At 37.6% G+C, this 26265-nt stretch overlaps 1 pseudogene; it reads left to right on the top strand.

The window, feature by feature from the left end:
- LOC133243152 (NADH dehydrogenase [ubiquinone] flavoprotein 2, mitochondrial-like) overlaps positions 1-26265 on the top strand; it is a 193797-nt pseudogene that overhangs the window by 81739 nt on the left and 85793 nt on the right.

Here is a 26265-nt window from a genome sequence, read left to right as displayed (position 1 = left end):
GAACTACAATGAGGTGTCACCTTACACTTGTCAGAATGGTCGTCATCAAAAAATCTTTAAATAATAAATGCTGGAGAAGGTATAGAGAAAACAGAACCCTTTTCCACTTTCCGTGGAAAAGTAAATTGATACAGTCGCTATCCAGAGCAGTATGGAGATTCCTTAAAAAGCTAAAAATAGAGCTACCATATGACCCAGGAATTGCACTACTGGGCATAAATCCAGAGAAAACCATAATTCAAAATGATACCTGCACCCTAGTGTTTATTGCAGCACTATTCACAATAGCAAGGACATGGAAGCAACCTACATGTCCATCAACAGAGGGGTGGATAAAGAAAATATAGTACATATATACAATAGAATATTACTTGGCCATAAAAATGAATGGACTTGTGCTATTTTCAGGATGTGCATGGACCTACAGACTGTAGTACAGAGTAAAGTCAGAAAGAGAAAAATATTGTATAATATTGCTAATATATTCAATCTAGAAAAATGAAGCAGTTGAACTTATTTTCAAAGCAGGAATAGAGACACAGAAATAGAGAACAAATGTATGGATACCAAGGGAGGAAGTGGGGGTGGGATAAATTGGGAGATTGGGATTGACATATATACAATACTGTGTATAAAATGGGCTTCCCAGGTAGCACTAGTGGTAAAGAACCCTCCTGCCAATGCAGGAGATGTAAGAGATGTGGGTTTGATCCCTGGGTTGGGAAGATCCCCTGTAGAAGGGCATGGCAACCCTCTCCAGTATTGTTGCCTAGAGAATCCCATGGACATAGGATCCTGGCAGGCTGTAGTCGATAGGGTAGCACAGTTGGACACGACTGAAGTGACTGAAAACACATGTATAAAATAGGTTTTCCTGGTGACTCAGTGGTAAAAGAAATCCACCTGCCAATGAAGAAGATGCAGGTTCGATCCCTGGGTCGGGAAGATACCCTGGAGAAGGAAAGGACAACTCATTCCAGTATTCTTGCCTGAGAAATCCCATGGATAAAGAAGCCTGGCGGGCTACATTCGATGGGATCACAAAAGAGTTGGTAATGACTTAGAGACTAAACAACAGTTTTTAAAATAGATAACTAATGCAAACCGGCTGTATAGAACAGGGAAGTCTGTGCTCTGTGGTGACCTAAATAAGAAAGAAATCCAAAAAAGGGGATATATGTATATGTACAGCTGATTCACTTTGCTGTATATCAGAAACTAACACAACATTGTAAATCAACTATTTCATTAAGAATTAAGAAATTAGAAAAAATAGTATGTGATTAACAGATACAAACTACTACACATAAAATAGATAAGCAACATTGATTTACTGTATAGCACAAGAAACTTCAATATCTTCTAATAACATATCATGGAAAATAATTTTTATGTATGTGTGTATATTTGCGTGCTAAGTCACTTAAGTCGTGTCTGACTCTTTGCGATGCTATGGACCATAGCCTGCCAGGCTCCTCAGTCCATGGGATTTTCCAGGCAAGAATACTGGAGTAGGTTGCCATGCCCTCCGCCAAGGGATCTTCCTGACCCAGGGATTGAACTCAAGTCTCTTACATCTTATGCACTGGCAAGTGAGTTCTTTTCCACTAGCACTGCCTGGAAAGTATCAGTTTATTTCAGACACATAGTCGTGTCCAACTCTTTGTGACCCCATAGACTGCAGCACGTCAGGCTTCCCTGTCCATCACCAACTCCCAGAGCTTACTCAAACTCATGTCCATCGAGTCGGTGATGCCATCCAACCATCTCATTCTTTGTCGTCCCCTTCTCCTCCTGCCTTCAATCTTTCCCAACATCAGGGTCTTTTCAAATGAGTCAGTTCTCCGCATCAGGTGGCCAAAGTATTAGAGTTTCAGCTTCAGTATTCCAATGAATACTCAGGACTGATTTCCTTTAGGATGGACTGGTTGGATCTCCTTGCTGTCCAAGGGACTCTCTAGAGTCTTCTTCAACACCACATTTCAAAAGCATCAGTTCTTAGGCGCTCAGCTTTCTCTATAGTCCAACTCTCACGTCCATACATGACTACTGGAAAAACCATAGCTTTGACTAGATGGACCTTTGTTGGCAAAGTAATGTCTCTGCTTTTTAATAAGCTGTCTAGGTTGATCATAACTTTCTTCCAAGGAGCCAGCTCTTTTAATTTTATGGCTGTCGTCACTGCAGTGTTTTTGGAGCCCAAAAAAATAAAGTCTGTCACTATTTCCATTGTTTCCCCATCTATTTGCCGTGAAGTGATGGGACCAGATGCCATGATCTTAGTTTTCTGAACGTTGAGTTTTAAGCCAACTTTTTTACTCTCGTCTTTCACTTTCATCAAGCAGCTCTTTAGTTCTTTTTTGAGTCAGTGATGCCATCCAGCCATCTTGTCCTCTGTCGTCCCCTTTTCCTCCTGCTCTCAATCTTTCCCAGTTCAGGATCTTTTCCAATAAGTTGGCTCTTCGCATCAGATGACCACAATATTGAAGCTTAAGGTTCAGCATCTGTCCTTCCAGTGAATATTCAGGGTTGATTTCCTTTAGGATTGACTTGTTTGATCTCCTTGCAGTCCAAGGGAATCTCAGGAGTCTTCTCCAGCACCGTAGTTCGAGGGCATCAGTTCTTTGCCATGCATCTTTTTTATGGTCCAGCTCTAATATCTGTATATGACTACTGGAAAAACCATAGCCTTGACTGGATGGACTTTTGTTGGCAAAGTAATGTAGATGGCTAGTAAACACAAAAGTTCTTCAACATCGCTCATTATTAGAGAAATGCAAATTAAAACCACAATGAGGTATCATTTCACTTTGGTCAGAATGGCATTCATCAGAAAAAATTGAAAATAGTAAGTGCTGGAGAGGATGTGCAGGAAATGAAATATTCTGACAGTGTTGATGAGAATGCAAACTGATACAATCGCTATGAAGTACAGTATGGAGATTGCTTACAAAATTATGAAGAAAAGTACCATGTGACCCAGCAATCCCATTCATGGGCATGTACCCTGATGAAACCAGAATTGAAAAATACACACATACCCTAATGTTCATTGCAGCACTGTTCATAATAGCTAGGACTTGGAAGCAACTTAGATGTCCCTTGATAGATGAATGGACAAGGAAGTTGTGGTACATTTACACTGTGGAATATTACTCAGTTATAGAAAGAAATTCATTTGAGTCAGTTCTAATGAGGTGGATGAACCTAGAGCCTATGATACAGAGTGAAAGAAAAGCAAAGTAAGAAAGAGAAAGACAAATACTATATATTAACACATATATATGGAATCTAAAAAGATGGTACTGATGGTCTTTCATGTAGGTCAGCAAAGGAGACAGACATAAAGAACAGACTTTTGACTCAGTGGAAGAAACACAGAGCAGGATGATTTGAGAGAATACTTTTCTAACTTATACATTACCATATATAAAATAGGTAACCAGTGTGAATTTAATGTATGGCACAGGGCACCCAAAGCCAGTGTTCTGTGACAGCCTGGAGGGATAGGGTAGAGAGGGCACTGGGAACGGGGTTCAGGATGAAGGGGACATATGTATACCTATGGTTGATTCATACTGATGTATGGCAAAAACCATTACAATATTGTAAAGTAATTATCCTCCAATGTAAATAATTTTTCTAAAAAAAAAAGAAGGAACTTATTAAAAAAATCCTACACAGGCAATGTTTTTATAATTCTATTTTTCTAAGTGTTATTGAAATACAGTTCATTTACAATGTGTTAGCTTCAGGTATACATCAAAGTTACTTATATATTTTTTTCAAGTTTATTTTCCATGATAAGTTATTACAAGATATTGACTGTAGTTCCCTGTCCTATATAGTAGTTCCTTGTTGCTTATCTACTCATACATTATATATAGTAGTGTGTATATTCAGTTCAGTTCAGTCGCTCAGTCATGTCTGACTCTGCGACCTCATGAATTGCAGCACGCCAGGCCTCCCTGTCCATCACCAACTCCCGGAGTCCATCCAAACCCATGTCCATTGAGTCGATAATGCCATCCAACCATCTCATCCTCTCATCCCCTTCTCCTCCTGCCCTCAATCTTTCCTAGCATCAGGGTCTTTTCCAATGAGTCAGCTCTTTGCATCAGGTGGCCAAAGTATTGGAGTTTCAGCTTCAAAATCAGTTCTTCCAATGAACACCCAGGACTGATCTCCTTTAGGATGGACTGGTTGGATCTCCTTGCAGCCCAAGGGACTTAGAGTCTTCTCCAACACCACAGTTCAAAAGCATCAATTCTTTGGTGCACAGCTTTCTTTATAGTCCAACTCTCACACCCATACATGACTACTGGAAAAACCAGAGCCTTGACTAGACGGACCTTTGTTGACAAAGTAATGTCTCTGCTTTTTAATAAGCTGTCTAGGTTGGTCATAACTTTCCTTCCATGGAATAAGCGTCTTTTAATTTCATGGTTGCAGTCACCATCTACAGTGATTTTGGAGCCCAGAAAAATAAAGTCATCCACTGTTTCCACTGTTTCCCCATCTATTTGCCATGAAGTGATGGAACTGCATGCCATGATCTTAGTTTTCTGAATGTTGAGCTTTTAAGCCAACTTTTTCACTCTCCTCTTTCACTTTCATCAAGAGGCTTTTAAGTTCTTCACTTTCTGCCATAAGGGTGGTGTCATCTGCATATCTGAGGTTATTGATATTTCTTGAGGCAATCTTGATTCCAGCTTGTGCTTCCTCCAGTCCAGCATTTCTCATGATATACTCTGCATATAAGTTAAATAAGCAGGGTGACAATATATAGCTTTGATGAACTCCTTTTCCTATTTGGAACCAGTCTGTTGTTCCATGTCCAGTTCTAACTGTTTGTTCCTGACCTGCATACACGTTTCTCAAGAGGCAGGTCAGGTGGTCTGGTATTCCCATGTCTTTCAGAATTTTACACAGTTGATTATGATCCTCACAGTCAAAGGCTTTGGCATAGTCAATAAAGCAGAAATAGATGTTTTTTCTGGAGCTCTCTTGCTTTTTCCATGATCCAGCGGATGTTGGCAATTTGATCTCTGGTTCCTTTGCCTTTTCTGAAACCAGCTTAACACAGTTCACGAATTGCTGAAGCCTGGCTTGGAGAATTTTGAACATTACTAGCGTGTGAGATGAGTGCAATTGTGCGGTAGTTTGAGCATTCTTTGGCATTACTTTTCTTTGGGATTGGAATGAAAACAGATCTTTTCCAGTCCTGTGGCCAGTGCTGAGTTTTCCAAATTTGCTGGCATATTGAGTGCAGCACTTTCACAGCATCATCTTCCAGGATTTGAAGTAGCTCAACTGGAATTCCATCACCTCCACTAGCTTTGTTTGTTATGATGCTTCCTAAGGCCCACTTGACTTCAGATTCCACAATGTCTGGCTCTCGGTGAGTGATCACACCATTGTGATTATCTGGGTCTTGAAGATTTTTTTGTACAGTTCTTCTGTGTATTCTTGTCACCTTTTCTTAATATCATCTGCTTCTGTTAGGTGCCTACCATTTCTGCATCCCTAATGACTATACAGTGGAAGTGAGAAATAGATTTAAGGGACTAGATCTGACTGAGTACCTGATGAACTATGGACAGAGGTTTGTGACATTGTACAGGAGACAGGAATCAAGACCATCCCCATGAAAAAGAAATGCAAAAAAGCAAAATGGCTGTCTGCGGAGGCCTTACAAATAGCTCTGAAAAGAAGGGAAGTGAAAAACAAAGGAAACAAGGAAACTCTGAATGCAGAGTTTCAAAGAATAGCAAGGAGAGATAAGAAAGCCTTCCTCAGTGATCAATGCAAAGAAATAGAGGAAAACAATAGAATGGGAAAGACTAGAGATATCTTCAAGATAATTAGAGATATCAAGGGAACATTTTATGCAAAGATGGGCTCAATAAAGTGTGTGTATTAGTGTATATTTTAATCCCAAATTCCTAATTGATCCTTCTTTCTCCCTTTCCCCTTTGGTATCCTTAATAAGTTTTCTTTTCTGTGTGAATCTATTACTGTTTTGGAATAAGTTATTTTGTATAATTTTTTACATTCCACATATAAGCATTATATTTGTCTTTGTCTGGGTTTACTTAGTATGATCATCTCTAGGTCCATGCATGTTGTTGCAAATTTCATTATTTCATTTGTTTTTCTTTCTGTGTAGTATTCTGTTCTATATATGTACCACATTATCTGTACATCTGTCCATGGAAACAAGCTGCGGTCATGTCTCGCTATTAAAAATACTGCTGCCAGGAACACTGGGTGAATATGTATCTTTTCAAATTAGAGTTATCTCTGGATATATGCCTAGGAGTGGGATCACTGAATAATATGGTGACTCTAATTTTTTAGTATTTTAAGAAAACACCATGCTGTTCTCCATAGTGGCTGCCCTAGTTTACATTTGCATCAGCAGTGTGCTAGGGTTCTCTTTTCTCCACATCCTTACCAATGTTTGTTATTTATAGACATTTGATGATAGCCATTCTGAAAGGTGTGAGGTGATATCTCATTGTGGTTGTGATGTGTTGTAGTTTCAGCACATTGTGAAGCATTTTGTTGCACTTCCCTGATGATTTGCAATGTTGAGTATCCTTTCATGTCTGTTGCTCGTCTGCATTTCTTCCTTGGAAAATGGTTGTTCAGTTCTTCCGCCCATTTTAAAATCAGGTTTTTCTGTGTTGAATTGTATGAACTGTTTATACTTGCTAAGTATTAACTTCTTATGCATCATATAATTTGCAAATATTTTCTCCCAGTCTCTAGGTTGTCTTTTCATTTTATTAATAGTTTCCTTTGCTGTGCGAAAGCATTTTAATTTAATTAGATTCCGTTTGTTTATTTTTCCTTTTATTTCCTTCGATTTTGGATAGGAGATCCAGTAAACTATTCCTACTATTGATTTATTTCAGACCATTCTGCCTGTGTTTTCCATTAGGAGTTTTGTGGTTTCCACTCTTATGTTTAGGTCTTTGATCCATTTTGAGTTCATTTTTGTTATGTGCTGTTCAAGAATGTTCTAAGTTCATTCCTTCTTTATTTGGCTGCATTCAGTCTTAGTTGTGGCATGTGGGCTTTCTAGTTGTGGCTTGCGGGCTTCAGAGTACAGGAGCTCAGTAGTTGGGGTATGCAAGCTTAGTTACCCCTTGGCATGTGGGATCTTAGTTTTCCAACCATGGATTGAACCTGCATTGAAAGGCATATTCTTGACCATTGAACCACCATGAAAGTCCCTTATTTCATTCTTTTACTTGTAGCTCTCCAGTTTTTCCAGCATCACTTATTGAAGAGACTGTCTTCATTTTATGTTCTTGCCCCTTTTTGTTGTAGACTAATTGACCATAAGTGCATGGGTTTATTTCTATTTTGTTTTTTCTACTTGAAAAGTAGTTGATTTGCAATGTTGTGTTAGTTTTAGGTGTATAGCACAGTGATATGATTATACATAAGTATATGCATACATATGTATAACTGAATATATATATATATTTTTAAGATTCCTTTTCCTTGTTGGATTTTACAATATATTGAATAGAGTTCCCTATGCTAAACAGTATGTGTTAGTCACTCAGTCGTGTCATCTAGCAGAAAACCTAAATGATCTTTGATTTGACAGCGTATTTTTGGTACAACACCAAAGGCCCAATTCATGAAATATATACTTGAAAAGCTGAATTTCATTAAACTTAAAAAGTTGTTGCTATATTCAAAATGGATAACCAACGTGAACCTACTGTATAGCATATGGGACTCTGCTCAATGTTATGTGGCAGCCTGGATGGGAGGGGAGTTTGAGAGAGAATGTATGCTAGTCGTTCAATCATGTCTAACACTTTGACCCTGTGGATTGTGGCCCACCAGGCTCCTCTGTCCATGGGATTTTCCAGGCAAGAATACTGGAGTGGGGTGCCATTCCCTTCTTCAGGGGATCTTCCCAACCTGGGAATCGAACCTGGGTCTCCTGCATTGCAGGCACACTCTTTACCATCTGAGACACTAGGGAAGACTGAGGGAGAATGGATACATGTGTACCTATGGCTGAACCCTTTAGCTGTTCGCCTGAAACTGTCACAGTATTGTTAATTGGGTATTTCCCAATAGAAAATAAAAAGTTAAAAAAAAATAAAAAAGTTGTGCTTTGCAAAAGATAATGTTAAGAGAATAGGAAGATCAGCCAGAGACTGGTAGAAAATATTTGCAAAAGAAACATCTGGTAAAAGACTATCATCCAGGTTGCACAAAAACTCTAATAAAAGCTCAATAGTAAGAATGCAATCTGATTAAATAGTAAACAGAAGAACTAACATTCATCTCACCAAAGAAAGTGTACAGGTGGGAAATATGTTATCAGGAAAATGCAAATAAACATAAAAAGCCATTGTACATGTATTAGAATGATGAAAATCAGAACACTTAAAAACTACATTCTGGTGAGGGCCTGGAGTAACAGGAATTGTACAATGCTGGTGGGAATGCACAGTAGTAAAGCCACTTTTGAAGATGGTTCAGTCATTTCTTACAAAAGTAAGCATACCGTTACCACACAATTCTCCAGTTGTGGTTACTGGTATTTACCCATACTGCTACTGCTGCTAAGTCACTTCAGTCGTGTCTGACTCTGTGCGACCCCATAGACGGCAGCCCACCAGGCTCCCCCGTCCCTGGGATTCTCCAGGCAAGAACAGTGGAGTGGGTTGCCATTTTCTTCTCCAGTGCATGAAAGTGAAACGTGAAAGTGAAGTCGCTCAGTCGTGTCCAACCCTCAGTGACCCCATGGACTGCAGCCCTCCAGGCTCCTCCGTCCATGGGATTTTGCAGGCAAGAGTACTGGAGTGGGGTGCCATTGCCTTCTCCAGTATTTACCCATAGGAGTTGTAAAATTATGTCCCCACAAACACTTTCTCATGTCTACTTTTAGCAGCTTAATTCATTAATGACCAAATTTGGAAGTATTTAAGACGTCCGTCAATAGGAGAAACAATGCAAGTAGAATAAACAATTTACTGAAAGAATTATACAGTGAGCATTATCTCTCTACCTGATTTTTAAAGTTTATTTTATTGAAGTATAGTTGTTTACAGTGATTGTGGTTTACAGCAAAGTGATTTAATTATGTGTGTATTTATGGTTTTTTTTAAAATTGTTTTCCTTTATTGGTTATTACAAGATATTGAATATAGTTCCCTGTGCTATACAGTAGTAGACTGTTGATAATTTTATATATAGTAGTTTGTTTTTGTTAATCCCAGATTTACAATTAATCCTTTCCTCCTTTCCCTTTTGGAACCATAACTTATTTTTCTCTTTTTTTTAATTGGAGGAAAACTGCTTTATAATTTTGTGTTTATTTCCATAATGTAGTTTTCTGAGTCTATTACTGTTTTGCAAATAAGGTAATTTGTATCATCTTTAAAAAAGATTCCACATGTAAGTGATATCATATGATATTTATCTTTCTTTGTCTGACCTCACTTAGTAAATGTTGTTGCAAATGGCATTATTTCATTTTTTGTGGTTCACTAATATTCCATATATATATGTGTGTATATATATATGTGTGTATATATATGTGTGTGTATATACATATATACATATATATATATATATATGCCACATATTCTTTATCCATTCATGTATTGGTGGACATTTAGTTTGGTTCCATGTCTTATCTATTTTAAATAGTGCCATTATGAACATTGGTGTGCATGTATCTTTTCGAATTATAGTTTATGTTTTTTTTGACTGTGTGCCCAGATGTGGATTGCTGGATCATAAGAAACCTCCATATAGTTTTCCATGGGGGCAATACCAATTTCATTCCCAGCAACAGTTCTCTACCTGATTTTACATCATTAAACTGTTATCATTTATCAAGTCTGCATGGTTTTGCTGGAGGAAAAAAGACGTATATCAATGAAAGAAAAAAAAAAGAACCCAGAAATTGATTTTCAGAAATATACTCAGCCTGTTTTTGACTAATGTCTAAAATCAATTTACTGGATGAAAGACAGTTTTTTAAAAAATTTTATTTATTTTTTAATTGAAGGATAATTGCATGAATCAGTCTTTTTTATATTAGTTTCTGGATCAATTAAACAGGCATAAATTTTAAAAGCGAACTTTGACCTAAACCTCACATTTGCCCAGATTAACTTAAAATGGATCATGGATTTAAATGTAAAATGCCCAAATGTATAAAACATTTAGGCTTAACTATAGGACAAAATTTGTTTGACTTAGCACTTGGCAAATTGTTCTTATGATGACAGACAAAAAAATATTCATTTAACAAAATGAATTGATAAATTGGATGACTCTAAAATTGTATAGTTTTGCTCTGCCTAAGTCCATATGAAGAAAATGGAAAGATAATTTGTATTCTAAGAGCAAATATCCACGAACCACTAATGTGTCACTGGGCATGTTCCTATTTATATATTCAATACTCAACCATGGAAATGCAAACCATATAATTAGAAATTGGGCAAAATGCACATAGGAACATTTTACTGATGTATCACCAAGGACATGGAAAGGTATTGAAAATTGCTAACAATTAGAGAAATGCAAATTAATAGCAGGATGGGATACCATCATTTACTTGATAGAAGAGATAAAATACATAACATTGACCATATGAAATCCTGAGGTAGATGTGAAAAAACTGAAACTCTCATACATTCTTAATGGGTGAATCAAATAAAATTTATATCCATTTTTCAAAGCATTTTTTAAGCTTGGCTAGTTTTCTTTTTTTCTAGTGTTTTATTTTTAAAAAATTTTATATTGAAGTATAGTTGATTTACAATGCTGTACAGCAAAATGATTCAGTTATATATACATGCCTTTTTAAAAATATTTTTTTCCATTATGGTTGAATATAGTTCTCCTTGCTATACAGTAGGACCTTTTTGTTTTTTTATTCTGTATATAATAGTCTTCATCTGTTAACCCTAACCTTCCACTCTGTGCCTCCCCTAAACCCTCACCCTTGGCAACCATTCTATTTTCTGTGTCCATGAATTTGTTTTTGTTTCATAGATAGATTAATCTGTGTCCTATTTTAGATTCCACATATAGATATCATATGGTGTTTGTCTTTGTTGGACTTACTCACTTAGTCTGATAGTCTGTAGTTGCATCCATGTTGCTGTGAATGGCAGTATTTCATTGTTTTTCATGGCTGAGTTTTATTCCATTGTGTATGTGTACCATACCATCTTTATCCTTTTATCTGTCAGTGTACCTTTAGGTTGTTTACATGTCTTTGCTATTGTGACTAGTGCTGCCATGAACATTTATGCATGTATCTTTTTAATTATAATTTTCTCTGGATATATGCCCAAGAGTGGTACTGCTGGGTCATATGGTATTTCTACTTTTACTTTTTTGAAGAATCTCCATACTATATTGCACAGTGAGTGCACCTTACATTCCCACCAACAGTATAGGAGGTTTCCATTTTCTCCATACACTCTGCAGCAGTTGTAATTTGTAGACTTATTTTTTTTTCCCTTTTAGGTGTTTTTTGTTTTGTTTTGGCTGCTCTACACAGCCTGTGGAGTTTTGTTCTCCAACCAGAGATCGAACCCCATGATCCCTGCAATCAAAATGTGAAATCTTAACCACTGGGCTACCAGGTAAGTTCCTATGTCCTTGTTATTTGTTTTTTTGTTGTTGTTGTTGTTAATCTTTTTGTTTTATATTGGGATTTAGCTGATAAACAGTGTTGTGATAGTTTCAGGTGAACAGCCAAAGGGACTCAGCCATAGATATGTATGTATCCACCCTTCCCCAAACTCCTCTTCCATCAAGGCTGTCACGTAACAGGGGGAATGGATAGTTTGGGAATTTGGAATGGATATGTACACACTGCTGTACTTAAAATGGGTAACCAACAAAGACCTACTGTATAGCACAGGCAAGTAGACTTTTTAATGGTGGCCATTCTTACCAGTGTGAGGTGGTACCTCATTGTAGTTTTGATTTGCATTTCTCTAATACATAGTGATGATAAGCACTTTTTCATGTGCCTATTTGCCATCTCTATGTCTTCTTTGGCGGCTTATTTATTTAGGTCTTCTCCCTGTTTTTGGATTGGGTTGTCTGTTTTCGTTGTTGTTGAGTTGTGTTTGCTGTTTCTATATTTCGAAAATGAAGCCCTAGTCATTCGCGTCTCTTGCAAGTATTTTCCCCATTCTGTAGATTGTCTTTTTTGTTTTATGTTTTGTTTGAGTGTGCAAAAGCTTGTAAGTTTGATTAGGAACCATTTTCATTTTCTCTGTGACTGCAGCCATGCAGCTTGTGTGATCTTAGTTTCCTGACCTGGGATTGACCTCATACCCTGAGCAGTGAAAGTACAGAGGCCTAACCATTGGACCACTAGGGAATTCCTCCATTTATTTTTCTTCCCTGTGGTTTTTCTTCTTCTTCTTCTTCTTCTTCTTCTTTTTTTAATGGATTCCTTTGCTGTGCAATAGCTTGTAAGTTTGATTCAGTTCAGTTCAGTCACTCAGTCGTGTCCAACTCTTTGTGACCCCATGGACTGCAGCACGCCAGGCCTCCCTGTCTATCACCAACTCCTGGAGCTCACTCAAACTCATGTCCATTGAGTCAGTGATGCCATCCAGCCATCTCATCCTCTGTCGTCCCCTTCTCCTCCTGCCTTCAATCTTTCCCAGCATCAGGGGCTTTTCCATTGAGTCAGTTCTTCGCATCAGGTGCCCAAAGTATTGGAGTTTCAGCTTCATCATCAGTCCTTCCAATAAATATTCAGGACTGATTTCCTTTAGGATGGACTGGTTGGATCTCCTTGCAGTTCAAGGGACTCTCAAGAGTCTTCTCCAACACCACAGTTCAAAAGCATCAATTCTTCGGCACTCAGCTTTCTTTATAGTCCAACTCTCACATCCATACATGACTACTGGAAAAACCATAGCTTTGACTAGACGGACCTTTGTTGGCAAAGTAATGTCTCTGCTTTTCAATATGCTGTCTAGGTTGGTCATAACTTTTCTTCCAAGGAGAAAGCGTCTTTTAATTTCATGGCTGCAGTCACCATCTGCAGTGATTTTTGAGCCCTCCCAAAATAAAGTCTGACACTGTTTCCACTGTTTCCCCATCTATTTGCCAAGAAGTGAAGGGACTGGATGTATGATCTTAGTTTTCTGAATCGAGTTTTAAGCCAACTTTTTCACTCTCCTCTTTCACTTTCATCAAGAGTCTCTTTATTTTCTTCAGTTTCTGCCATAAGGGTGGTATCATCTGCATATCTGAGGTTATTGATATTTCTCCTGGCAATCTTGATTCCAGCTTGTGCTTCATTGAGCCCAGCGTTTTTCATGATGTACTCTGCATATAAGTTAAATAATCAGGGTGACAATACACAGCCTTGACATACTCCTTTCCTGATTTGGAACCAGTCTTTTGTTCCATGTCTGGTTCTTACTGTTGCTTCTTGACCTGCATACATATTTCTCAGGAGGCAGGTTAGGTGGTCTGGTATTCCCATCTCTTGAAGAATTTTCCACTGTTTCTTGTGATCCACACAGTCAAAGGCTTTGGCATAGTCAATAAAGCAGAAATAGATGTTTTTGTGGAACACTCTTGCTTTTTTATGATCCAACAAATGTTGGCAATTTGATATCTGGTTCCTCTGCTTTTTCTAAGTCCAACTTGAACGTCTGGAAGTTCATGGTTCACATAATGTTGAAGCCTGGCTTGGAGAATTTTGAGCATTACTTTGCTAGCATGTGAGATGAATGCAATTGTGTGGTAGTTTGAGCATTCTTTGGCATTGTCTTTCTTTGGGATTGGAATGAAAACTGAGCTTTTCCAGTCCTGTGGCCACTGGAGTTTTCCAAATTTGCTGACATATTGAGTGTAGCACTTTCACAGCATCATCTTTCAGGATTTGAAATAGTTCAACTGGAATTCCATCACCTCCACTAGCTATGTTGATAGTGATGCTTCCTAAGGCCCACTTAACATCACATTCCACGATGTCTGGTTCTAGGTGAGTGATCGCACCATCGTGGTTATCTGGGTCATGAAGATCTTTTTGTATAGTTCTTCTGGGCATTCTTGCCACCTCTTCTTAATATCTTCTGCTTCTGTTAGGTCCATGCCATTTCTGTTCTTTATTGTGCCCATATTTGCATGAAATGTTCCCTTGGTATCTCTAATTTTCTTGAAGAAATCTCTAGTCTTTCCTAGTAAGTTTGATTAAGTTCCCTTTTTTTTTTTCCTAGTAAGTTTGATTAGGTTCCTTTTTTTGTTTGTTTGTTTTTCTTGGGAGATTCTCCTAAGCAAACATTGGTATGATTTATGTCTGACAATGTTTTGCCTATGGTGTCTTTGAGGACTTTTATAATGTCCTGCCTTATGTTTAAGTCTTTAAGCCCTTTTGACTTTATTTTTGGGTGTGGAGAGGGTGTGTTCCGACTTCATTGATTTACATGAGGCTGTTCAACTTTCCCAGCACCACTTAATGAAGAGAGTTTTTCCCATTTTATGTTCTTGCCTCCTTTGTCAAAGATTAATTGGTAATAGGTATGTGGATTTATTTCAAGGCTCTCTATTCTGTTCCCTTGGTCTGTATGTCTGTTCGTATGTATGGCGAATCCATATGTCAGGCAAATTTCGTATGTCAGGCAATTCTTTACCACTAACACCACTTAATTTCTTACTGATTTTCTGTGTGGATCATCTGTCTGTTAGTGTAAGTTGGGTATTAAAGTCCCCTACTATTATTGTGTTACAGTTAATTTCCCCTTTTGTGAGTTTTAGTATTATGTTTTGAGATGCTCTTCTTTGCATCAGTATTCAGAATTTTTATGTCTTCTTTTTGAATTGATCTGTTCATCATTATGTGGTGTCATTTTTGGTCTCTTGTAATATTCTTCATTGTGCAGTCTGTTTTCTCTTATTTTAGAATTGCTCCTTTGGCTTTCTTCTGATTTCCATTAGCATTGAATGTTTTTTCTATCCCCTCACTTTGTCTGTGTCTCTTGAAGACAGCATATATACAGGTCTTGTTTTTGTATCCATTCAGCCAGTCTGTGACTTTTGGATGGAGCATTTAATCTATTTACATTTTAAGTAAAAAACTTTAAATATTTATTAATAAATAATATTTATTAATAAATATTAAATTTTTGTTAATTGTTAATTAACAAAATTGTTAATTTTTCTCAATTGTTTTGGATTTGGTTGTGTCTGTAGGTCTTTTTTTCTCTTGTGTTTTCTGCCTAGAGAGGTACCTTTAGCATTTGTTGTAAAGCTGTTTTGTTGGTGCTGAGTTCTCTTAAATTTTGCTTATCTGTAAGGCTTTTCATTTCTTCATTGATTTTGAATTAGATCCTTGCTGGATAGAGTAAACTTGATTGTAGGTTTTCCTTTTCAGTACTTTAAATATATCCTGTCACTCCCTTCTGGCCTGCAGAGTTTCTCCTGAAAGATTTGCTCTCAACATTATGAGGATTCCCTTGTATGTTACTTATGTTACTTGTTGCTTTTCCCTTGCAGTTTTGAATATGTTTTCTTTGTGTTCAATTTTTGTTGGTGTGATTAATATGTATTTCAGTGTGTTTCTCCTTGGGTTTATTCTGTAAGGGTCTCTCAGCGCTTCTTAGACTTGATTGACTATTTCTTTTCCCATCTTAGGGAAGTTTTTGACTATAATCTTTTCAAATGTTTTCTCAGACCCTTTCTCTCTTGATTCTTCTTCTGAGACCCCAATAATTAGAATGTTGTTGCATTAAATATTGTTCCAGAGGTATCTGAGACTATCCTCAATTCTTTTCATTCTGTTTTCTTTATTCTGCTCTTAAGCAGTTTTTTCCACCATTCTGTCTTCCAGCTTACTTATCCATTCTTCTGCCTCAGTTATTCTGGTATTGATTTCTTCTAGAATGTTTTTAATTCTAGTAATTGAGTTGTTCATTACTGTTTGCTTATTTCTCATTTCTTCTGGGTCCTTGTTAAATGATTCTTTCATTTTCTCCATTCTGTTTTTGTGATTTTGAATCATCTTTACTATCATTACTCTGAATTCTTTTTCAGGTAGTTTGTTTATTTCGTCTTTCTTTATTTGGTCTTGTGGGGTTTTACCTTATTCCTTTATCTGCATGATATTTCTGTGTATTTTCATTTTGTCTGAGTTACTGTGTTTGAATTCTCCTTTCTTCAGACTATACGTTCATATTTTTTCTTACTTTTGATCTCTGCTTCTGGTGGGTTAGGTTCATCGAGTTGCTTTTGTAGGCTTTGTGTTGGGAGGTACTTGTTCCTAAGTTCTGGTGGGTGGAGGTGAGTTTTTTCCCCCCTCTGATGGGCAGGACTTTGTGAGGTGGTGAATATTGGTTTTATATTGCTGTCTTGTTTGTTGTTTGTGTGAGGTGTCCAGCCCTGGGTGCTGCAGGCAGTTTTGTGGTTCCAGGTCTTTTATTCAGATGGAAGCCTTTGTGGAAATTCTCATGATGAATAATCTCTGAGGTCAGGATTACTCTGGCACTAGCATCCTGAACTGCGCGCTCCAACTCCAGACGGTCAGGCCTGACTTATGGTCAGGGTACCAAGACTGCATGAGCCATTTGTTATATCAATAAAGGGGATTAAAACAAATGAACAATAAACCCAGTACAAGAAACAGAAAATGAATCCTAGACAAATGGTAAAAGCAAAATCAGACAAACAAAAATAAAAAGAAAGGAACATAATGCACACAGATATATACATAGAAACAAAGAAAAAAGACCAAAGAAGACAAAAGTACAAGAGAGTGACCCAGAGAACAAAAGAAACTAAACATGATATCAACCAATTAAAACAAAACTGAAACACAAAACAGAACATGAAACGAAAGCCAAGTGCCAAGTGAGGAATAAAGCAAGTAAAACAAAACACATAAACAAAAATGGTGAAAAAATGAAAAAGCAAAGTTAAGTAGAAGTATATAAAAAAGATCCATATATATTAAAGAAAAGCTACAACAAATAGAGAACACCCCCAAATACATAGAACAGCAGAAGGCCAAAGTAGACAGAAAAATATATTAAGGAAATTAAAGTGTGATTAGAAAAAAAATTCCCAAGAGCCTAAGTAGAAATAATCATAATAAAAACAATCACAACAACAAAGAATAATGAAGGGAGTAAAAATGAAAGAAAAAGAAATCTAGAATCAATAACAATGAATCCAAACAAAAAATAATAATAAATGTTTTCCTAGGGTTTCAACTGTTAGTGTCCTTGTCCCCTTTGTGAGCCACAGCCCATCTCTGCCTCCTTAGGAAGACCTTCAGTGGTGAGGAGGGCTGGTCTCTGGACCTGCTGTGGTTCCTGTGGTTACAGCTCGGACTCTAATCTGACCCTACTCCCATGTGTGCTTGCCTCCAATGTCCATAGGTGACAGAGCTAGAATGTTTTCTTTTGTGGAAACACTCATTGTCTTTTTATATATTCTTCAGACACAGAGTCTACACAATTGATTGTGTGGATTTAGTCTGCAGCTTGTGCAGCTGATGGAAAAGTTTTCGATTTTCTACCTTAGACTCTCTGCTTCTGGAGCTCAATTATAGTTTTATTCCCACCTCTACACATGGTCTATTCATAGGAGTTTCCTCTGGATGCTGCTGTGGAAAACTTGAGTTGACCCAGTGAGTTCTGGGTGTAAAGGTTGCAGAGCTGCTTGGATTGTAGGGACCCCAGTGGCATCAGAAGCACAGGGAAGTTGGTGGTCACAGGTGCAGGAGGTATGGCTCTGTTAGGATTCTTTTCTAGCCTCTGGCAGCTGGTGCTCAAAGAGCTTCCCTGGCTGGTCCTTGTCTATTGCTCAGTGCATCAGGCACTCAAGGGCCACCTTTTTTAGCATCTTTCTCTTGGGCTTCCCTTGTGGCTCAGCTGGTAAAGAATCTTCCTGCAATGCAGGGAACCTGGGTTCGATCCCTGGGTTGGGAAGATCCCCTGGAGAAGGGAAAGACTACCAACTCCAGTATTCTGGCCTAGAAAAATTCCATGGACTATACAGTCCATGGGGTCAAAAAGTCAGCTGCGATTGACTTTCACTTTCACTATTGGTCAGCTGCTGGTTGTGGTGTATAGAGGGAGAGAGGCTACAGTGGTAGCTCCACCCATTGTGTGACTCAGAGTGGCTGCCCAGCTTTCCTTCAAAGGCATTCCTGCTTTTCTGTGAATTTGACCTTTCTATGAATTTGTCCATTTCTTCTAGGTTGTCTGTTTTATTGGCATATAGTTTCTTGTCGTATTCTCTTATGATCCTTTGTATTTCTGTGGTGTCAGTTGTAGCTTCTCCTTTTCCTTTTTTATTTTATTGATTTGAGTCGTCTCCTTTTTTCTTGATGAGTCTGGCTAAAGATTTATCAATTTTATCTTCTCAAAAAACTAGCTTTTGTTTTTCATTGATTTTGCTATTGTTTTCTTCATTTCCATTTCATTTATTTCTGCTATAAATTGTCTGCTTTTGCTAAATTTCAATTTTGTTTGTTCTTTTTTGTTGTTGTTGCTTTAGGTATAAGGTTAAGCTATTTATTTGAGATTTTTCTTGTTTGCCGAGGTACAATTATATTGCTATAAACTTCCCTCTTAGAACTTTTGCTGCATCCCATAGGTTTTGCGTCATTATGTTTTTGTTGTCATTCATCTCTGGTATTTTTGATTTCCTCTTTTATTTCTTCAGTGAGCCATTGGTCATTTAGAAACATACTGTTTACCCTCCATGTGGTTGTGTTTTTTACGTCCCCCTCCCCATAATTGATTTCTAATTTCATAGCATTGTGGTTCGAAAAGCTACTTAATATGATTTCCTTTTCTTAAGTTACTGATGCTTGATTTGTGGCCCAGGTTGTAATCCCTGGAGAATGTCCCATGTTTACTTGAGAAGAAAGTGTATTCTGCTTTTGGATGGAATGTCCTATAAGTCACAGGATTTATATCACAGTTAAATCTATAAGGTCTGATGTGTCATTTAAGGCTCGTGTTTCGTATAGAAACACAAAAAAAGCTTAGTTTTCAGTGTAGATGATGTGTACATTGGTGTTAGTGAGGGTAAGCAAACCTTTTTAAAATCAATTAATTTGATAAGCTACCTTCTATAATCTCAAAGAAAAAAAGAGATGATAAAATTATCAATATCATGAATAAAATAAGTGACATTATTACAACTTGTAAAGACATTTAAAGATATTAAGACACCAACTAGTATAACCTCCCTCAGAATATATAATTTGAACAAACCCATATTTATGAATCAATTAAAATTTGTTTTTAAATAATCTTTCAACTTGTAAATTTTGGTGGAGGAAATCAATCACCCAGCATTACTAGTTAGTAGAGAAATACAAATCAAAACTATAGTGAGAGGTATATGACCTCACACTAGTCAGAATAGCTGTCATAAAATCTATAAACAATAGATGCTGGGGAGCTTGTGGAGAAAAGCTCCCTACTGTTGGTGGGAATGTAAATTTGTATAGCTACTATGTAGAATAGTATGGAAGTTTCTTAAGAAGCTAAAAATAGAGCTACCATATGACCCAGCAATCCCACTCCTTGGCATATATCTGGAGAAAACCATAATTCTAAAGGATACATGTACCCTAGTGTTTATTACAACACTATTTACAATAGCCACGAAATGAAAGCAACCTAAATGTCCATCAGCAGGGGAGTAGATAAAGAAGAAGTGGTACATATATACAATGGAACATTACTCAGCTGTAAAAAAAGGAATGAAGTATTGGCATTTGCGTAGACCTAGAGATTGTCAGTTAGAGTGAAGTAAATCAGAAAGAGAAAGACAAATATTGTATAATATCACTTATATGTGAAATCTAGAAAAATGGTACAGATGAACTTATTTTCGTAGCAGAAGTAAGAGTCACAGATGTAGAAAACTGACATGTTTTACAGGGTGGGAAATGGTGAGGGGGTGGTCTGGGATGAATTGGGAAATTGGGATTGACATATATACACTACTAAATGTAAAATAGATAACTAATGTGAACCTAGAGTATTGCACAGAAAACTCTACTCGGAGTTCTGTGGTGACGTAAATGGGAAGGAAATCTAAAAAACAGTCAATTAATTGAGAAACATACTTTATGGATTTGAAGACTCGCCAATAGTAAGGATGCCAATTTTTATCTGTAGAATTAACAGTATTCCAAACTTGATCCAAGCAGTTAGTACACTGTCTACCTACTAAATAATTTCAGTTATTTTTGTATGATTGACTGTTGAAATAAATGACCAAAAAATACATTACAAATAACCTTTTTGCAGAACTTATTCTTCAACTTGAGGCTCCTCTGAACATCAGTTTTCCATTAGTCAAATTAATAACTGTGAGATCTTAATTTTTAAAAATGATTCAGTGCAAGGTATCGTATAGATATAAAACATATTTAATTGAACTCACTATGATGACATAATGACATAATCCTATATTTTCAAACATTTTATAAATGATATTCTGTTATGCATTTTCTTATTTGGTTCCCCCAAACTTTCATTTTTCTCCATATTCCTTTTATTGGCATATTTTTTAAAATGTAGAAAGAACGAGATATAGTATTATGAAGTTGACTACTGTGAGGATTAGTTTTATATGTTGTTGAAAAATTTAAACTACTGTGTAATTTTGCTTCCTCAGTATCCATTTTGTATGGTTCAGTCGCTTACAAGGGCTTGAACTGACACCAGCCTCTCCCAGGAATACATGTCATATGTAACAATTGTCTATGTATGTACTCAACCGCTCAGTTGTGTCTGACTCGTTGCAACCCCATGAACTGTGGCCTGCCAGGCTCCTCTGTACATGGGATTTCCCAGGCAAGAATATTGGAGTGGGTTGCCATTTTCTACTCCAGGGGATCTTTGCGACCCAGGGATTGAGCCCATCTCTTATGGGCTTATATCTTATATCTCTTACAATGGCAGATGTCTTTACCACTTGGCCACCTGGGAAGCCCATATAACAAAAGAGGCACAAGTTTATATGTGTGTGTGCACGTATGTATGTGTGTATATATATATATATATATATATATACACACATGTATATATGTATATAAAATTGATGGTAGTTGGGTATCTTAAACCAGGCTTCTCTGTCCATGGGGATTCTCCCGGCAAGAATACTGGAGTGGGTTGCCATGCCCTTCTCCAGGGGATCTTTCCAACCCAGGCATCAAAGCTAGGTCTCCCGCATTGCGGGTGGATTCTTTACCGTCTGAACCACCAGGGAAGCCCTGGGATATATCATGTGTAAGTAACAGCCCCTCTTATTCAATTAAAAAAAAAAATAAGTTGTAGCAGACAAACCATAAGGTAACCCCTAATGATTTCTTGTCTACTAGTGTTCATGTCTTTGTTTACTCCACTCCCCTTGTATGCACACAGTACCTTGACTTCTAACCAATAGCAAATTGTAAACAATGGCAAAGGTAATGGAATGTCATTGGCTTGATTAGGTTATATTATATGATCCAAAATCACTTCTATGATTATATCATGTTATATAAAGATGTCTTATCAGACTGCAGGAAGAATCTCATTACTGTTTTTGAAAATGTAAGCAAGTATGTTGGGGAGACACATGGGAAACAGGTACTGTCTGCACCAGTCTCCTGCTGGCAGCCAGCAAAATGTTCTGCAACTTTGGTTATATAGCCACAAGAACGTGAATTCTGTCAACAACCTGAATGAACTTGGAAGTATATTCTTTCCTAACTATTCCTTTATATGAGAATACAGCCTAGCCAACACGTTGATTACAGTCTAGTTGATTACTCTTAAGTGGAGGCAGCTAAGGTGTTCCAGATCTTCGGCACACAGATAACATGATCAAAGACGTGTGTGTTATTTAAAGCTTTTACGTTCATGGTAATTTTTGTCAGGAATAGAAAACAAATACAAGATTTAAAGTGAAACTTGGTTGGTTGTCTGTAAATAACCTATCTTTCAAGTATTTTTCCAAGGTCAGAGTTTAATCCTTAATTTATTTAACCTATAGAGAACCCAAGGAAGAATCCCTGTGACCTAAAATGGAAAAAGGTTATTTTGTATTGAATGACATTTTTTATTAAACAACTTACCAAGATTGTCTACATACGAAGTGGTAGGGTATGCTGTTATATAAATAAGCCGAAGTTAGTCCCAGTACATTGGCCCTACATTTTTTCCTTCACAGCAGGCCAGAATATCTAGCATGAAAGCCCACCAGTGTTTAACTCAGTTATTAACACATGTTACGAATAATACATTTTACACAGTTGCTTTAAGTGTGCCCTTATTAGCGTATTTTTTAGCCTTTTATGGCTTGCCTGATTTGTATCCTTTGAAAAACTGCACTTACAAATCTGTTGGCCACAAATAAGGTAAACCCTGGGCCACTAATGCCCTTCAGAGCTCTCTGAACCAGATGCCTCATCTTGCTGTTGAGTGATACCTTCTCGACAATAAGTCTCTTCTCCTGTTCCCCTTTTTTTCTAGGAGTTCTTTTGCCCTCTTATCCTTCTGATTGATGGGCCTCTGGAAGGTCTCATGCTCTGAATAACTTCCACATACCCCATCGTTCATACAAGTCTATTAAAGTAGCATGCAAATACAGCTCACTGTATGTTACTGCCACCTTGTGGTCACATATTTTTCCTCAAGCTCAGAAACCCCCTCCAGCTCAGAGTTTCATGCTAGAAATTGACACTCAGCTTATAAATGTCTCCTTTTCTGTAGAGGTCATTTCAGAGTTTTAACAGAGAAGCTGGCTATATCTTGAATCCTTCTGAATACTCTTTGACCAGTTCTACAAATATCTTTTTTTGGTTACCATTGGAAAGGATTATCATCTAGTGTATTTTTCAGAATTGCTTTTAAAATTTTAATACTTTTGTTTTCAATACAAGTATGTTTATTAGATATCTACTGTTGTATAAAAAATTGCCCCAGTGGCCAGCGATTAGGACTCCACACTTTCATTGCCAGGGGTCTGGGTTCAGTCAGGGGTCAGGGTACTAAAATCCTGCAAAGCGTCTGGAGCGACCAAAAAGAAAAAGAAAACATTGCCCCAAAATATGATGGCTTAAAACAACAAACATTAATTTCCTTGCAGTTTGTAGGTGTGAGAACTTTGCGTGTAGTTTAGATAATAGTTCTGCCACAGCAGTTCTGAGAATATTGGAGCCAGGAAGTCTGATGAGATTGGAATCATCTGAAGGTTTGACTGGGTTGTAGGATTCACTTTTAATTGCTGAGTTACATTGCTTTTGGTAGGAATACTTCATTCCTTCTATGTGGGCATCAGTGCAGCAGTTAGATTTTTTCAGAGTGAATAATCCAAGAGAGAGATCAAGGAAGAAACGTGCTATATCTTGTGATATAATCCTCCTGAGTCGTGTACCATCACTTCTGTTTTGCAGCCACCTCCTGTTGCAGACTTCTCAGGTGGCTTTAAAAAAAAACAAAAAAACAAAAAAAAACCAACCATCTGCCAGTGCAGGAGACAGCATAGACTTGGGTTCAATCCCTAGGTTGGGAAGATCTACTGGAAAAGGATGTGGCAAGCCACTCTAATATTCTTGTCTGGAGAACCCATGGACAGAGGAGTCTGATGGCCTATAGTCCATAGGGTTGCAAAGAGGCAGACACGACTCAGCAGCTGAGCACGCAACACACCTGTTGCTATGGCAGTGAGAAAAGTGTTGGGAGGATCTGTTTGAAACACTGCGTGATGTTAATCATGTTTGTGTGAGCAGTTTGTCTCAAGCAAATTATGTATCATAGTAAAAAGTGATTTTTCCTTGTTTTTGTGTATTTTTCATATTAGTGCAATACTGTAAACCTTGTATTACTGTAACATCATGGTACTGATTTGAAAGGCCACTAATGATGCTGGAAGTGCTCCCAAGAAGCAGGGAAAAGTTGTGATATTACAAGAATGACATTACGTATACCTGCCATTTCAAGATAAATCCAGTATAAAAATCCATTGGGAAAAAAAAAAAAAGGAAATTTGGAAAGTCATTGCTGTGGCTAACAACAAACCTAGAAACCTTGCACTTTTTGTGAAATAACGTTTTTTTTTTTTTTTTCTTTTAATCTCATATTGAAAATGCAGTTTCTGTGTAGGTACAGGGTATAAGTAAGTCACCACCTATAGACTCTATATTCAGAATAAAGCAATGTCAGTATATGGCAAAGTGAAGGAAAGGTTGAAGGCCCACAAAGTATGGTTTGATCATTTTAGAAAAAGGTTAACCTTTAAAAATGTCAAGATAACAAGAGAAGCAACTTCTACCATTGAGAAGACTGCAGACAAGTCCCCAGATACCATTAAGAAAATCACTGAGGAGAAAGGATAACTTCTTGAGCAGGTTTTTAAAATATAGACAGAAGTGCCCTATCCTGAGGGGAAAATACCACAAGGGACTTTTATTAGTAATGAATAGAAGCAAACATCAGGATTGAAGGAAGAAAAGGATAGGATAACTCTTCTGTTTTGTGCAAATGGATTTGAGTTTATGAACAGGACTGCCTTCACCTGTAGAGCTGCTAACTCCTCAGCCTTGACAGGAGAGGATAAATACCATCTGCCGTTCTTTTGGTTGTACAGGAAGAAGGCCTGGATGAAAACCCTTTTTTGTGGATTGGTTCCATTAATACTTTGTCCCTGAAGTCAAGAAATACTTTGCCAGTAAGGGACTGCCTTCTAGGGTTCTTCTGATATTGGACAATGCCCCTGGTGGTCCAGAACCCCAAGAGTTCAATATTGAAGGCATCAAAGTGATTTATGCCCCAAACACAATGTCTCTAATTCAGCCTGTCAGAGAGTCATAAGAACCTGTAAAGCTCATTGCACACACAGTACTATATGGAAAAGTTTGCCAGTGCTATGGAAAAGATCCACAATAGAGTGTCATGAAAGTCTAGAAGAATTACACCATTGGAGATGTCATCATTGTTATAGAAAAAGCCATTAAGCCCCAACCAGTAAGTTTCTGATGGAGAAAACTGTGTGCAGATATTGTACATGACTTCACAGGATTTATTACAGAGCCAGTCAAATAAATCATGAAATGGATTGTGGATATGACAAAAATAAATAAATAATGGAAAGGGGTGAGTGTTTAAAGAGGTGGATCCTGAAGAAACTCAAGACACCACACCAGAGAATTACAGAGAACAACTTGATGGAGATGAGTTTTTCTGAACCAGTACCAGACGACAGGAAGAAGACTTAGTAGCAGTGCCAGAAAACAAATTGACATTGGACAATCTAGCAGAGTGTCCCATTATGTGATTACTTTTGACTTCTTTTATAACATGCACTCATCTCACATGCTAGTAAAGTAATGCTTAAAATTCTCCAAGCCAGGCTTCAGCAATACGTGAATGGTGAAATTCCAGATGTTCAAGTTGGACTTAGAAAAAGCAGAGGAACCAGAGACCAAATTGCCAACATCTGCTGGATTCTCGAAAAAGCAAGAGAGTTCCAGAAAAAGATCTATTTCTGCTTTATTGACTATGCCAAAGCCTTTGACTGCGTGGATCACAAGAAACAGTGGAAAATTCTTCAAGAGATGGGAATACCAGACCACCTGACCTGCCTCCTGAGAAATCTGTATGCAGGTTAGGAAGCAACTAGAACTGGACATGGAACAACAGACTGGTTCCAAATAGGAAAAGGAGTACATCATGGCTGTATATTGTCACCCTGCTTATTTAACTTATATGCAGAGTACATGATGAGAAACGCTGGGCTGGAGGAAGCACAAGCTGGAATCAAGATTGCTGGAAGAAATATCAATAACCTCAGATATGCAGATGACACCACCCTTATGGCAGAAAGTGAAGAAGAACTAAAGAGCCTCTTGATGAAAGTGAAAGAGGAGAGTGAAAAAGTTGGCTTAAAGCTCAGCATTCAGAAAACTAAGATCATGGCATATGGTTCCATCACTTCATGGCAAATAGATGGGGAGACAGTGGAAACAGTGGATGACTGTATTTTTCTGGGCTCCAGAATCACTGCAGATGGTGATTGCAACCATGAAATTAAAAGACGCTTATTCCTTGGAAGGAAAGTTATGACCAACCTAGACAGCATATTAAAAAGCAGAGACATTACTTTGCCAACAAGGGTCCGTCTAGTCAAGGCTATAGTTTTTCCAGTGGTCATGTATGGATGTGAGAGTTAGACTGTGAAGAAAGCTGAGTGCCGAAGAATTAATGCTTTTGAACTGTG

This window comes from Bos javanicus, chromosome X, assembly GCF_032452875.1.
Source record: "Bos javanicus breed banteng chromosome X, ARS-OSU_banteng_1.0, whole genome shotgun sequence".
NCBI classification, from domain to species: Eukaryota; Metazoa; Chordata; class Mammalia; order Artiodactyla; family Bovidae; genus Bos; species Bos javanicus.
This window is presented reverse-complemented; position numbering and strand designations above follow the sequence as displayed.